A 12889-nucleotide genomic window follows, 5' to 3' on the forward strand; every position below is an offset into this window, starting at 1 on the left:
ATATATATTTATGAATATGTGATTTTCACACTATGTTCTCAATATACATCTATGTGAATGGCATTTGCAATATATATACTTAAAGTAAACACCTGTTAAAAAGTAATTTCAATCGGTGGAAAGCACGGTTTAAATACAAAGACTACAGTTAGTGATCATTGTGACAAGTATAATAAAAATGTAAACAAGTGATGTGTACATTTGGCTTACCACAACATAAAGGGGAAAAAACATGTTCATTGGAATTAGTTGACACTGAATATGTTTCACAGCTCTATAGCTTGCATATAAATGAAGATCTATATTTAAATATTAAAATATGGTGTTGAACTGGCACATGTACTCAAATTTAATCACAGTGCACACAGAAAAAATAAGTGATATAATTATCTCATTAAAAGTATATCATTTGTGAAGAAAAAATAAGGCTTATTTTTGAGTTATTATCCACTAATGTAATTCAAGTGAAAAGGAAAAGAACCTTCATTTTTAATATTAATCTTTACTTATTTAAATCGAAAATTTTCAGTGTGGAAAAATACAAGTTTTAATTAAAAGTGACTGACTGTTCAACTACTTTATAGGATCAAATAACAAATGCAAATTAAAGACAAACACTTCTGTGAGAAACAAGACTTGAGTTAGTTTTTTCCAAAACAAAGTTGCAAAGTGTGGTAGTTATATAATTATTTGTCAATTTTAGAGGATTAAATGTGTAGGGTGGAGTCTAGCTTTTGAATCAGGTCATAGCCAATGAGATCTCTGTGTGGACATGGCCTTCTCCTGAGGATTCTAGGAACTCCTGTACTCTTCCTGAAGGTGGGAGACACTATCTCTCTCTGCTCACTCCCTGGGAAACATTGCAGCTGACAAGACACATGGAAATACACTAGTGCCCTGAACTGGAGAAGCAACATGGAGAACCCTGTCAGCGCTGACTTGCTTCCACTGCCACTGGGTCCACAAATCTTTCCACTCACTGGCCTATGATCTTCCTGCATTCAGCCTCATTTCATGCGTTTCGTGAGTTTGAAGATGAATTTACAGATTGGTATCAGACATGTGGGCTAATACTGGACTTAGGAACTTGATCTGGACTGGGATGGAATGTTTTCTCAATATTCAATTGTTCTTTGTATATAAAACTTTCTTATACACATATGAGTGTCTATGTATTTGTTTCACTGTTCTACCCAGACTAACAAAGTAAAAACATTGGCATGTACATAACTATAAGGGAAATCTGTTCAATTCTCAGCAATTACTTAATGTATCAGTGTTAAATTTTTTAGCTTCAACTCAAAGATGTTTTTTATATATTCTTTACTCTCTGAAAATACAGGATATCTGCTTATTAAGCAGTTCCTTAGTCGTAGACTGATTGTGTACGCATTCTTTATTATAATTTTCTGAGTCTCTAGGTTTCAGTCTGCTTTAGTTTTCACATTGCTTATTTCTATCTGCTTTTTAAAAATATTTTTTTCCAAAAAGCATTGGCTGTAGAGTGTATTCGTCTCTATAGTTCACTTTCTTTTGACCCTTGAAGTAAGCACATCTCTATTCTTTTTTAGCCAGTGAGAAAAGCTGCTAACCATTATATAAATAGCATCAATAAAAAGGAAACCACACACATTCTAATGATATTAAAACATCATTACAATAATCCATCTCCAGCCCAAAGTTCCTTTCTTGGGTCTGGGTGCCATTTCTAAGAGATTCTCAAAGCTAGGCTGAAGTTTACGATTTATGTTATTGGCCTCAAATGCTCTCTGCTTTCCCTGCAATAAAAACCTATTGGTATATACTATGGGTCAGAAACAGTGCAAAGGTGAACTAAATAGTTTCAGACTGAATAATTTCTATATATTGCTATTCAAAAACAGATCCAATCAAAACAATGTTTTACAAGGGAGTCTGCTGAGGCAATTAAATTCAAGGCAGGGAGGCCAGGACATCAGGTATGGGAATTTGGTGGGAGCACATGGAGGGAATGGAGAGTACGCAAAAGGTCATCTTTAAAGAGTGTCTCAAAGGACACAGATCTATCTCAAGGGCTTATGAAGAAGCTTTTAAGAAATTGAAACTTACATTAGTGAAAAAGATCAGAAAATTTGCACTAAGGAACATTTTTCCATCGTGACTCTTCAGGCTTTTAGTTTCTTAAACTCAACGCTTAAAAGGAATATTATTTGAAAATTTCAAGGATGTGCAAATTGATCATTTGAAGTGTTGTAAATCAAAGAGGACAGAATTCTACTGAGAGATAGAAACATTTCCCTCAGAAGTATATAGACCAAGATGGAAGAGATGTCAAGAACTGATAGATTTACCTTGTGAGGTAGTTAGTTTATTGTGCCAGCCTGACTGATGTACACACGTGGGGTTAATTGAATGACAGAGGGAAAAATGACTCATTGAGCCTCACTTTTCTAGTTCTCCAGTCTCTTGCTTTGTAATGGTTGGACCAGGGTGCAGTTACCTTGGCCAGTTCAGCTAGCAGGGCTTACTTCCTGCAAGACATCCCCAAGAAGAAGCCTCATGGACATACCCTGATGCAGCCTTGGGTGCTGGAGCAGCCATGTGGAGACCCCTGCCACTGCTAAGATGCTTACACATTCACTGATTCGGTTTTCCTCCTGCAGTCAGCATCATAGTGTGTGTTTTGTGAGATGGAGGAGGACTTTGTAGATGGGTGTTGGACATGTGGGTTCATGAGTTAATGTGGGACTTGTGGGCGTACTGGGTTGGGATGTTTTTTTTTTATGAATACTTAACATTTATATAATACTCTCTCTTATACATGAGTTTCTGTGGATTTGTTCCTAAAGTACCCAAACTATCACACCTTGCAATGATGTGCATGCTACTAGAAAAAAAAGGTCCTATTAATCCTCAAAATATTTTTTAAAGTGATTTAACACAAAGTGTTGAAAGAGTATTCTTTCTTGGGTGGCACTACTGCATATACTATATAAATAAATACATAAGGAAAACAATAAAGCATAAGAAGCCCACCATCATTAGTCACCAAAGGATTGGAATTCATATAATCCAAATTCAAAGGAGAGATCAGTATCAGAGACAAAATTGTGAGGATCTGGTGTGCAGAAGGTAATGGATGAGAGTGGAACTGCATACCAAACAAGTCTCTGGAGAAATCCCCCCATCTAAAATTGAGGGATTAGAGGAAAGTGGGCACAGAGTGCTTGGGAGGGAGGAGCATAGAAGATCAAAGGCATCAATCAGACTTGAACAGTTATAATTTTGCCAATAGAATCCCCCCCTATGATGCAGGCTGGATTTAATCTGGTTTCCAAATTTTTCTCTATTGTTGGTTTGTATTGTTTGATTTGGGTTTTATTTGTTCATATTAGAATGTATCTAAGAGTTGTTATGTCAATGGAGGTCACCCTCTTGAAGCTGTATTATATGCTTTTCTGTTTTTCAGTATATGAAACCCAGAATTGATGAACCTGGAGGGACAGCAAGTCGAATAAGGTGTTTGGGGGTGGGGGTGGGGAGGAGATAATAGTGGTGGTGGGTTAAAAGGGAGACTATGTCAAGGAATCCATGTAGGAAAAGAATGTTTTGAAACTGATTGTGGCAGCAAGTGTACAATTCTACTTGATCTGTGTGATAGTTGTATTGTGACAACATGGCCATTAGGAACATTTGGGCAGAGATTAATCAGGTCTCCGTTTTATTGAAGGATAAAGAGATAAATAGCTCCGCAAGGCCTGTGGCCATCTCTCTTGCTCTTTGAAGTTTGGATCAGCATGCTACTGCTTTACCTAGTTTTCTGGCTCAACCAGTGTGCTACACTACCTGTGAGTCAAGTCAACCCATGGATTGTGTTGTTAGAGCTTGAGGCTCCTTCAAGACCTACTTTACCAAACTGCTGGTGCATACATTGCTTGAGCTTGAGACTGGTAGATCCTGTCACCTTGCAATACTGGAGTTCGATATCCCATCCATGGCTGACTGTTGCTGACCCATCCTGCTGTCTGCTGCCTGTACAGCTGTGTGGACTAATTCCTGTTAATTCCTTCTCATTGTATAAGCCTCTGTGTGTGTGTGTGTCTGTGTGTGTGTGTGTGTGTGTGTGTGTGTGTGTGTGTGTGTGTATAGAGAGAGAGAGAGAGAGAGAGAAACAGAGAGAGAGAGAGAGATGATAGAGAGATGATAGATAGATAGATAGATAGATAGATAGATAGATAGATAGATAGATATTAACTATAAAGGTCCTGTTTGTTTCTGTAGAGAACACTGCCTAATACAACATGACTGAATTATGGAAGTATTTGATATAAATATTAAATCCCAACTTAATAAAAAAGATTACAAACAAAAAATGATGAGAAAACAGATACTATTTAAAAAACAAGGAATGTAAAATTATGTGGCCCCTTTGTAAACAAATTCTGGAAGTTTTCATAAATTATTCATAAATTTCAAAATTTGGAAGCAACCAAGATAGCCTTCAATAAATTGTGGCACTAATATAAAATAGAATATTATTCAGTAATAAAAAGGAATGCATTATCAAGTCACAAAAGACACTGAGGAACATAACAGGCATATTTCTGATGGAAGTAGTCCGTTTGAAAAACTCTCTTCCTTGTTTCCAATGATATAAACTGAATAATATAGAGTAGCAAAATGTTCTGTGGTTGTCTGAAATTCAGGAAGAGTGGGAGAGATGAGGAAGTGGAGCCCTGGGCATTTTCTGAGCAGTGAAATCATTCTGTATTATACTGTATTGATGGATGTAGAGCATTATGTACAAAACTAAGTGTGAACCCTAAGGTAAGCTATTTACTTTCCTTAATATGCTACAATAATATTGGTTCAACAATTCTAACAAATGCACCATGCAAAAGAAAGTTGTTAATAGTAGGGAAAACTCTGGACAGGAAGAAGTAATATGTAAAAACACTTTTTAATTTCTACTGAGTTTTTATGTAAACTTAAAATACTTTTTAAAGTCAATTGATTGAAGGAAACTTAAGCATATATACATAAGCCTCCTTCTAGATGGTCTCTTCTCTGCCTTTGCTTTTATGCTTATTGGCATTTTTTATTAATGATTAATGTAAAAAAATAATAAACTGATGTAGTAGATCTTGAAATAAAAAGCTATCAGTTCTGATTTTGTTCTTATTTACAACAGTTTCAGGGAGAAAGGTTCTTTGAATTTTTCATATAAATTCATCATAAAATCTAGAATAAGCATGGTAATTTCTATTTAGAAAGTCTATAGAGGTTTTGGTTGCATTTATTTGAATCTATAAATAAAATTGCTTTAAGTTATTATCATAAAAAGGAATTCATAGATAGAGGTTGGTGGTTCAAATCCACCAAGAGACATGTGGAAAGACACTGCTTCTAAAAGGTCAAAGCCTTGAATACCCTATAGTAGCTCTATTATGTGCACGTGATCACCAACTGTTAAAATCAACTCACTGAAATCTTTTGTTTCTCTCAAAAACATTATTAATATTTTTTTAAAGTCTTCATGTTTTTGTTTTTGATATTATTATTAGTGACCTGTGTGAACTTTATTTCTAATTCCTTATTACATTCACTGTAACATGCAAATAATATTAAAATCTTTAGAATTGACATATTTGTCTAGTTTCATAACTCTGAGGAAAATAATTATTTATATATATAATTCTTTATAGTTACTTAGTTAGTTTATTGTTCCAACCTGGCCAATAAACACGTGTGGGGCTTTTTGAAGAGCAGAGTGATAAATGGCTCATTAAGCCTCACCTTTCTAGTTCTCAGGTCTCTTGCTTTCTGATGGTCAGACCAGGGTGCAGCTGCTTTAGCCAGTTCCCTGCTTTAGCTGGCAAGGCTCACTTCCTGTAAGACATCTCTGAAGAGAAGGCACAGGGACCTACCCCGATGCAGCCCTGGATGCTGGAGCAGCCATGTGGAGACCCCTGCCAGCACTGAGATGCTTACACATTCACTGACTCGGCTTTCCTCCAGGAGTCGGCATCACTGTGTTTTAAGAGCTAGAGGAGGACTTTGTGGATTCGTGTCAGATATATGAGTTACTGTTGAACTTGTGGTCTTGGGCAGCACTGGGTTAGGAAATGTTCTTGATGTGCATTTAACCTTTATATAAAACTCTCATACATGAGTTTCTGTGGATTTGTTTCTCTAAAGTACCCAGACTAATACAGATTTGCAATATACATTCTCATACATGGTCTCCTGCTCAGAAGAATGCTACTTTTGGTTTAATGCTCTGCTGTTATCTTTGTTCCAGTGCTGGAAGATACGCAGAGTAGGACCATACCATGAGTAGCACCATGATGACCAATGTAGTATGATCTGAAAGCCTACTCTTTGTCACATTTCTTTCAAATAGTGTCATTGATTCATCACCAAAATTATGGTGAACTCACAATATATAATAATAATAATACATACATACATACAAGAAGAATCAAAGTCTCTCATCTGTAACAGGGCTTCAAAAGTCGGTATAAAAATAAAGCTAAAATATAATGAATACTCTAGAAACTTTGTGAAGCCCTTTTTATTTTAATCATTTTATTGGGGGCTCTTACAGCTCTTATCACAATCCGTCCATCTATCCATGGTGTCAAGTACATTTCTACATTTGTTGCCATCATCATTTTCAAAACATTTTCTTTCTACTTGATAACAGCCATTGGTATCAGATTCTCATTTCCCCTCCCCCCACACCCTCTCTCCTAAAAACTTGATAATTTATAAATTATTATTATTTTTTCATGTCTTAAACTGTCCAATGTCTCCCTTCACACACATTTTTGTTGTGAAGCCTTTTTTGTGATTTTTTGTTTGTTCTTTTGTGAAGCCCTTTTTAATGTGTAGAAACAAGGACAACCCAAGGGACCACACTTTCCATTCAATTCTGAACTTTCTTTGAGTACAAAAAGAAAGCAATAATTTTGTAATTAACAAATAACGCTGATACACTATGTTGTGTTTTCTTGCCTGCTATTTCTTCTAATATAATATTAATGCAAAATAGGATGAAAAATGGAGTACCCCTCCAGGCAAAAAGACATAAATTCTGAGAATCCTCATGGGAAGACTTTGCCCTCACAGAGTCCTCATTGGCTATGACTGATTGACAGACTACGCTCCATCCCTGAACTCAAATTGACAGAATATTATGTAACTGCCAGAGACTACCCCTTGTCAACTTGACATTTTTCCAATTCTTTAGCCATATAATTAAAATAATAATAATAAAATCATATCTGTACCTAACTGGATAAAACTAAAATGCATACAGTTCAATATATCCCAGCCTTATTTAAACATAATATTCTATAAGTGAACAAAGCAACAATATTCAATGCATAACAATTGCAGTTAAGTGAACATCTACACCTTAATCCTATAATACTAAGAATATATTCCAGCACCTATGAAAGTTTGTAAGCCAGCCAATTCATGCCTTTATCCTCCCAATTTCAGACATCCAATTTCTATAGTCCCCACTTACATCAACCCAGTGCGCTGACAAGACAATCATATTATTTGATGGAAGAATCTTTATTCCAGTTGGAACCTTGTCAGTCTGCATCCATAAGCAAAGTCACATCAGGATAGGTCATCCATAAAATCAGCAGTAATGTGCACCAATTCACAGGCTCAAATATCTTATCTTCATCTGTTGGGTTCTGATCAATTCAATGTGGGCTGCCTCACTTAACCTCACTAGGGTGCCCATTGGTGGCCTTGCCGTTAGACCATGGGCACTTTCACAAATTCTCAACAACCCTAGACACCTGTCATGACCTTCAGAATAGTCAACTCACTCTCATTTTCTTCTGTAGTCTCTGTGAACCAGGTTCAAAGGTGTCAGTGGCCAGCCTCAACCCATCTCTTTGCTTTTTCTTACTTCCACTCAACAAACAGATCCAGGTGGTTACCTAGCAAGCATTTCCAGCTACCTGCAGGCTTCCTTTAATTTTCAGTCCTAGAGAGAAGTTTTTCTTCATGGCTCCAAATTTTTTCCAGCTTCTGAAACAAACCAGTAGTACAACGTTCAAAAAAACCCAAAGGATACTTTTTCCCCCTTTGATCAGTCAATAGACCCCTAGGCGATTCTCCTCATCTTTGAACATCCTCAGCACTCAAGATACTGGGTAGGGTTTTGCTTTTCAGAGCCTTATTTGCAGGCATGTCCTACACCCATTTAAGGATTCAAATTGGTGACTGAAACAGTGAGCATCAAACTTGCTATACTTTGTAATAATCATTTCTATCAAACATTTTTATCAATAAAAATAAACAAAGAAAGCAGTTCAAACTTACCATATATACTTGTGTATCAGCCATGTTTTCAGCACATTTTTAATGCAGTTTTGTGGTAAAATTAGGTATGTTGGCTGATATTCAGATCAGCTTATACTTGTGTATCAATGGTAGTACAGCCAGATCCTAAACTCAATTCTTAAAACATTCAAGTTCAATCTTCATCTATCTTATCTGAATCCTTATCTAAACTATTCCATTGATACTAAATATGGCCTTAGGCCTCTGAGGGAATCAAGCCAGGGCCAGGCTTTCTGTCAGCCATTTTCACTCTCTGTCAGCCATTTTCACTAAGCAGTATGATCTCTGAGAAATTCAAGTAGCAATTTCTCCCTCTTAGCTCAAAAGATGCATTAAGACAACAACCAAACAAAATAATACAAAATTTAATTTCCCATATTCTTTCCAAAATACAACCCAATAAACTGCATGGCCATACATGACCTATGGCTAGCCAAAGCACAAGAACTACCATAAGGCAAAAGCCAAATAAGCATCCCTTCTCCATCTTGATGATTTGCTTAACTAGTACCCCACTCCCAAGGTACCATATGTGTTAGTCTGGGTTGACTAGAGTAACAAGTCCAGAGACACTCATATGTATGTAATAGAGAGTTTTATTTCACAGAGAAATTGTATATTAAGAACATATCCTGACCCAGTCCTGATCAAGCCCTCACATTCAGTATTAGCCAATATATCCGACACCAATCAAAATTTCCTCTTCAGACTCAAGCAACATATGCAATAATGCCGAATGCAGTAAGATCACAGGCCTGTGAGTGGAAATTATTGTAGATCTAGTGGCAATGGCAGTATCCCCAGTGCTCTGGCTGGCATCAACATGGCTCCATGTATCTTGTCAACAGAAAGGTGAAGCAGGGAGAATGTGTGTCCCACCTCCAGGAAAGAAGACAGGAATTCTCAGAATCCTCAGTAGAAGGCCATGCTCACACAGAGATCTCATTGGCTATGACCTGATTGACAGGCTAGACTCCACCCCTTCGCTCAAGTTGACAGATTACATAACTGCCACAGGAAGTTTTGTTTTTCCAAGTATTTTTCACTGTCTCCCACATTGTGGAATTCATTAGAATATATACTTTCATAGCACTTTGTGATTATGCTTTTAATTCCATTGAGGTCCCTTGTTATTAGCCTGGTTTCATCCCTCATCCTGGCTATTGATGTTTGCTCCTTCCTTTCCTTGGTTAGGCTTGACAGTGGTCTGTCAATTCTGCTGATCCTTTCAAAGAACCAGCAATGCTGCATCGATTTTTTGTCTTGTCTTCTTACTTGGTGAACTCTGCTTCCGCTTGTATTATTTATTTTCTTTTGCTTTTTGAGGGGTTGCACAGTTACCTCTCTTCTAGCTGGAGGTTTTGTGATAATTTATCAATCATAAGTCTCTCTTCCTTTTTCATATATGCATTAATTGCTATCAAACTTCCTCTCTTAACTGCTTTTGCTGTATCCCTTTGGGTTTGGTACATTGTTTTCACATTCTCATTAGTTTCTAGAAATTTCCTAATATCCTCTCTAATATGGCCTGTGTTAAAGAGGGTTCAATGAGAAACAAAACCAAGACACTTATGATTTTAGATAGATAGATAGATAGATAGATAGATAGATAGATAGATAGATAGATAGAACACAAAGAAATAAATAGCTAATTAGTCCCCAGAGGAGTACAAATGTCAATTCAACTCACTTCCATGAGACAGTTAATACACTGGCAGTCCTTCACAAAGGCTGTTGGTATAAGACAAGGAAGCAGCCAGTTGAGTCTTCTGTAGAACAATTCAGGTTATCTGGCCACAGGCAGCAAACAGCAAGGGAGGTCACCAACAGTCAGCAAGATAACAGGGTCCTACAGTTCCTAGCTCAAATGATGTATACACCAGCAGGGTGGTGAAGCAAGTCTTGAAGGAACCTTAAGCTATACAGACAGAGTATATGGGTTCGGTGTCCTACAGATTGTGTAGCTCGCAAGTTGAGGCAGAGAATTAGCTAAAGCAGCTGCACACTGATCTGATCATCAGAGAGTAAGATCCAGAAATGCAAGACTCACCGAGCCATTTATCCTTTTGCCCTTCAATTAAACTGCAACCCTATTAATCTCACATGTGTTTGCTTGCAAGGTTGGCACAATAAACTACTTATCACAGGGCCTATACTCATTTGTGTCACAGAAGAATGTTATTCATCCTCTAATTGTTTGCCTTTTTTTTCCTGGTTGTCCTTTTGCTGATTTCCAGCTTTATGGCATGGTGGTGTCAGAGATATATCTGAGCGATCTTTATGTGTTTGAAATTACTCTTAAATTACAGATACCAGTGCAAAGATGGATATTTCAGAAATTTAATTTTACTCATGCATAATCTGCATATAAGCCAAGAGGGTTTGAAATTAGAAATAGAGTGGCTGCGGGTTGTATCATTTCACTATCCTTACCTGAAAAATGCATAGCAAATAACCTGAGAATCAGGATAATACAAATAACAATGTGGCACCAGAAAGAAATGAAGACTCTTTACAACATACACTATATAGACAACACAGCTTTACTTACTGAAAACAAAAGATATCGTGAGAATGGCAGTAGTCATCAAAACACATATAAAACAAAACTCCTCATAGTAGGACCAATAAGGACATTATAATAAATAGAAATAATATAGAGGTTGTCAGAGATTTCATCTTACTTGTTTCTACAACGAATAAGAGTGGAAGCAGCTGTCAAGAAATAAACTTACAACATATTGCATTGGATAATATATATTTATATATGATGATGGGGAAATAGATCTACCTGTATATGTTTATAGGTTTAGCAGATGGACATTGGGGTTGTTTCCAACTCCTTGCAATTGTGAACTGTGCCACAATGAACACTGTAGTACAGATGTCTGGCCTTGATATGTTTCTTGCCTCTTCTGGGTATATGCCCAGTAGGAGAATTGCTGGGTCGTATGGTAGCTCAATTTCCATCTGTTTTAGACATCGGCAAATTGAATTCCATAGTGGCTGTACATACCTACAGGTCCACCAGCAGTGGATGAGAGTTCCTATCTCACCACAGTCACCTCCAATAGTTGCTGCTTTCTGATTTTTGGAATTGGGCTATCTTTGAAGGTTTTAGGTGATATCTCATAGTTGTTTTAATTTGCATGTATCTGATGGCTAATGATTGGGAACATTTTCTCATATGTTTATGGGTTATTTGGATTTCTGTCTCTGTGACACTTCTGTTCAGGTTCTTTGTCCACCTCCTCAGTGGGTAGTTAGTATTTCTCTTATTGTAAGCCTGCAAAGTATTGTACATTTTTGTAATAAGACCTTTGTCTTATGTGTCATTCCTAAAGATGTTTTCTCAGTCTGTGGGCTCACTTATAACTCTCTTGGTGAATTCTTTCGATGTACACAGGTGTTTTATCTTCAGTATATTCCACTTGTCAATTTTTACCTCCTATGTGTTTGTGTCCTTCCCTATTTCTGATAGCCTATGTACTCCCTGTGCCAAGATTCTCAGGTTTGTTCCAATTCTTTCATTAATGATGATAATTGTTTGGGGTTTTACATCAAGGTCTGTGATCCACCTTGAGTTTATTCTTGTGCATGGAGTGAGGTAGAAGTCTTGTTTCATTTTTCTGTAGGTAGATATCCATTTTTTCTAGCACCATTAATTGAAAAGAGCATCTATTTCCCATTTGATATTTTGGGGCCCTTATCAAAAATCAGTTGCTTTTATCATGATGTTTTTATTTCTAGGTCTTCAGCTCTTTTTTATTGATCTAACTATATGTCATTATAGAAGTACCACACTGTTTTGACTACTGTGGCAATTTAGTACGTGCTAAAGCCAGGTAGTGTAAGCCCTCCCACTTTGTCCTTCTTCTTGAGGAGTTCTCTGCTAATTCTGGGCTTCTTCCCTCTCCATATGAAGTTGGTAATAAGATTTTCCAATTCTTTGATGAAGGATGGTATTATTCATATCTGGATAGCATTAAACTTATATAGAGCCTTGGGCAGAATTGACATCTTTACTATATTGAGTCTTCCAATCTATGAGTATGGGATATCCTTCCATTTGTTTAGATCACTCTTGGTTTCTTATAATAGTGTTGTATAAGTTTCCTCATACAAATCTTTCAATTTTTCAGTCAAGTATATCCCTAGGTATTTCAATTTGTGTTTGTCTGTCATAAAGGGTACTACTATATTAATAGCCCTTTCTGTGACCTTGTCTGATGTGTATAGCAGAATGATAGACTTCTGTTTGTTGACCTTGTATCCTGCCACTCTGTCATATTCCTATATTTCTTCTAACACTCCACTTGTGGAGTTAGGGGATTTTTGATGTATAGAATCATATCACCTATGAATAATGATAATATTGCCTTTTCCTTCCCCAGATAAATACCTTTGATATAGTTTCTCTGTCGTATGTTGTTAGTTAGGACCTCCAGTACTATTCTAAATAAGAGCGAGGACAAGGAGCATCCTTGTCTAGTCCCTTTTTTCAGTGGAATTGTTTTCATCTTTTCTCCATAGATTGCCA

The sequence above is a fragment of the Tenrec ecaudatus genome, chromosome 2 (assembly GCF_050624435.1).
Source record: "Tenrec ecaudatus isolate mTenEca1 chromosome 2, mTenEca1.hap1, whole genome shotgun sequence".
Classification (NCBI taxonomy): domain Eukaryota; kingdom Metazoa; phylum Chordata; class Mammalia; order Afrosoricida; family Tenrecidae; genus Tenrec; species Tenrec ecaudatus.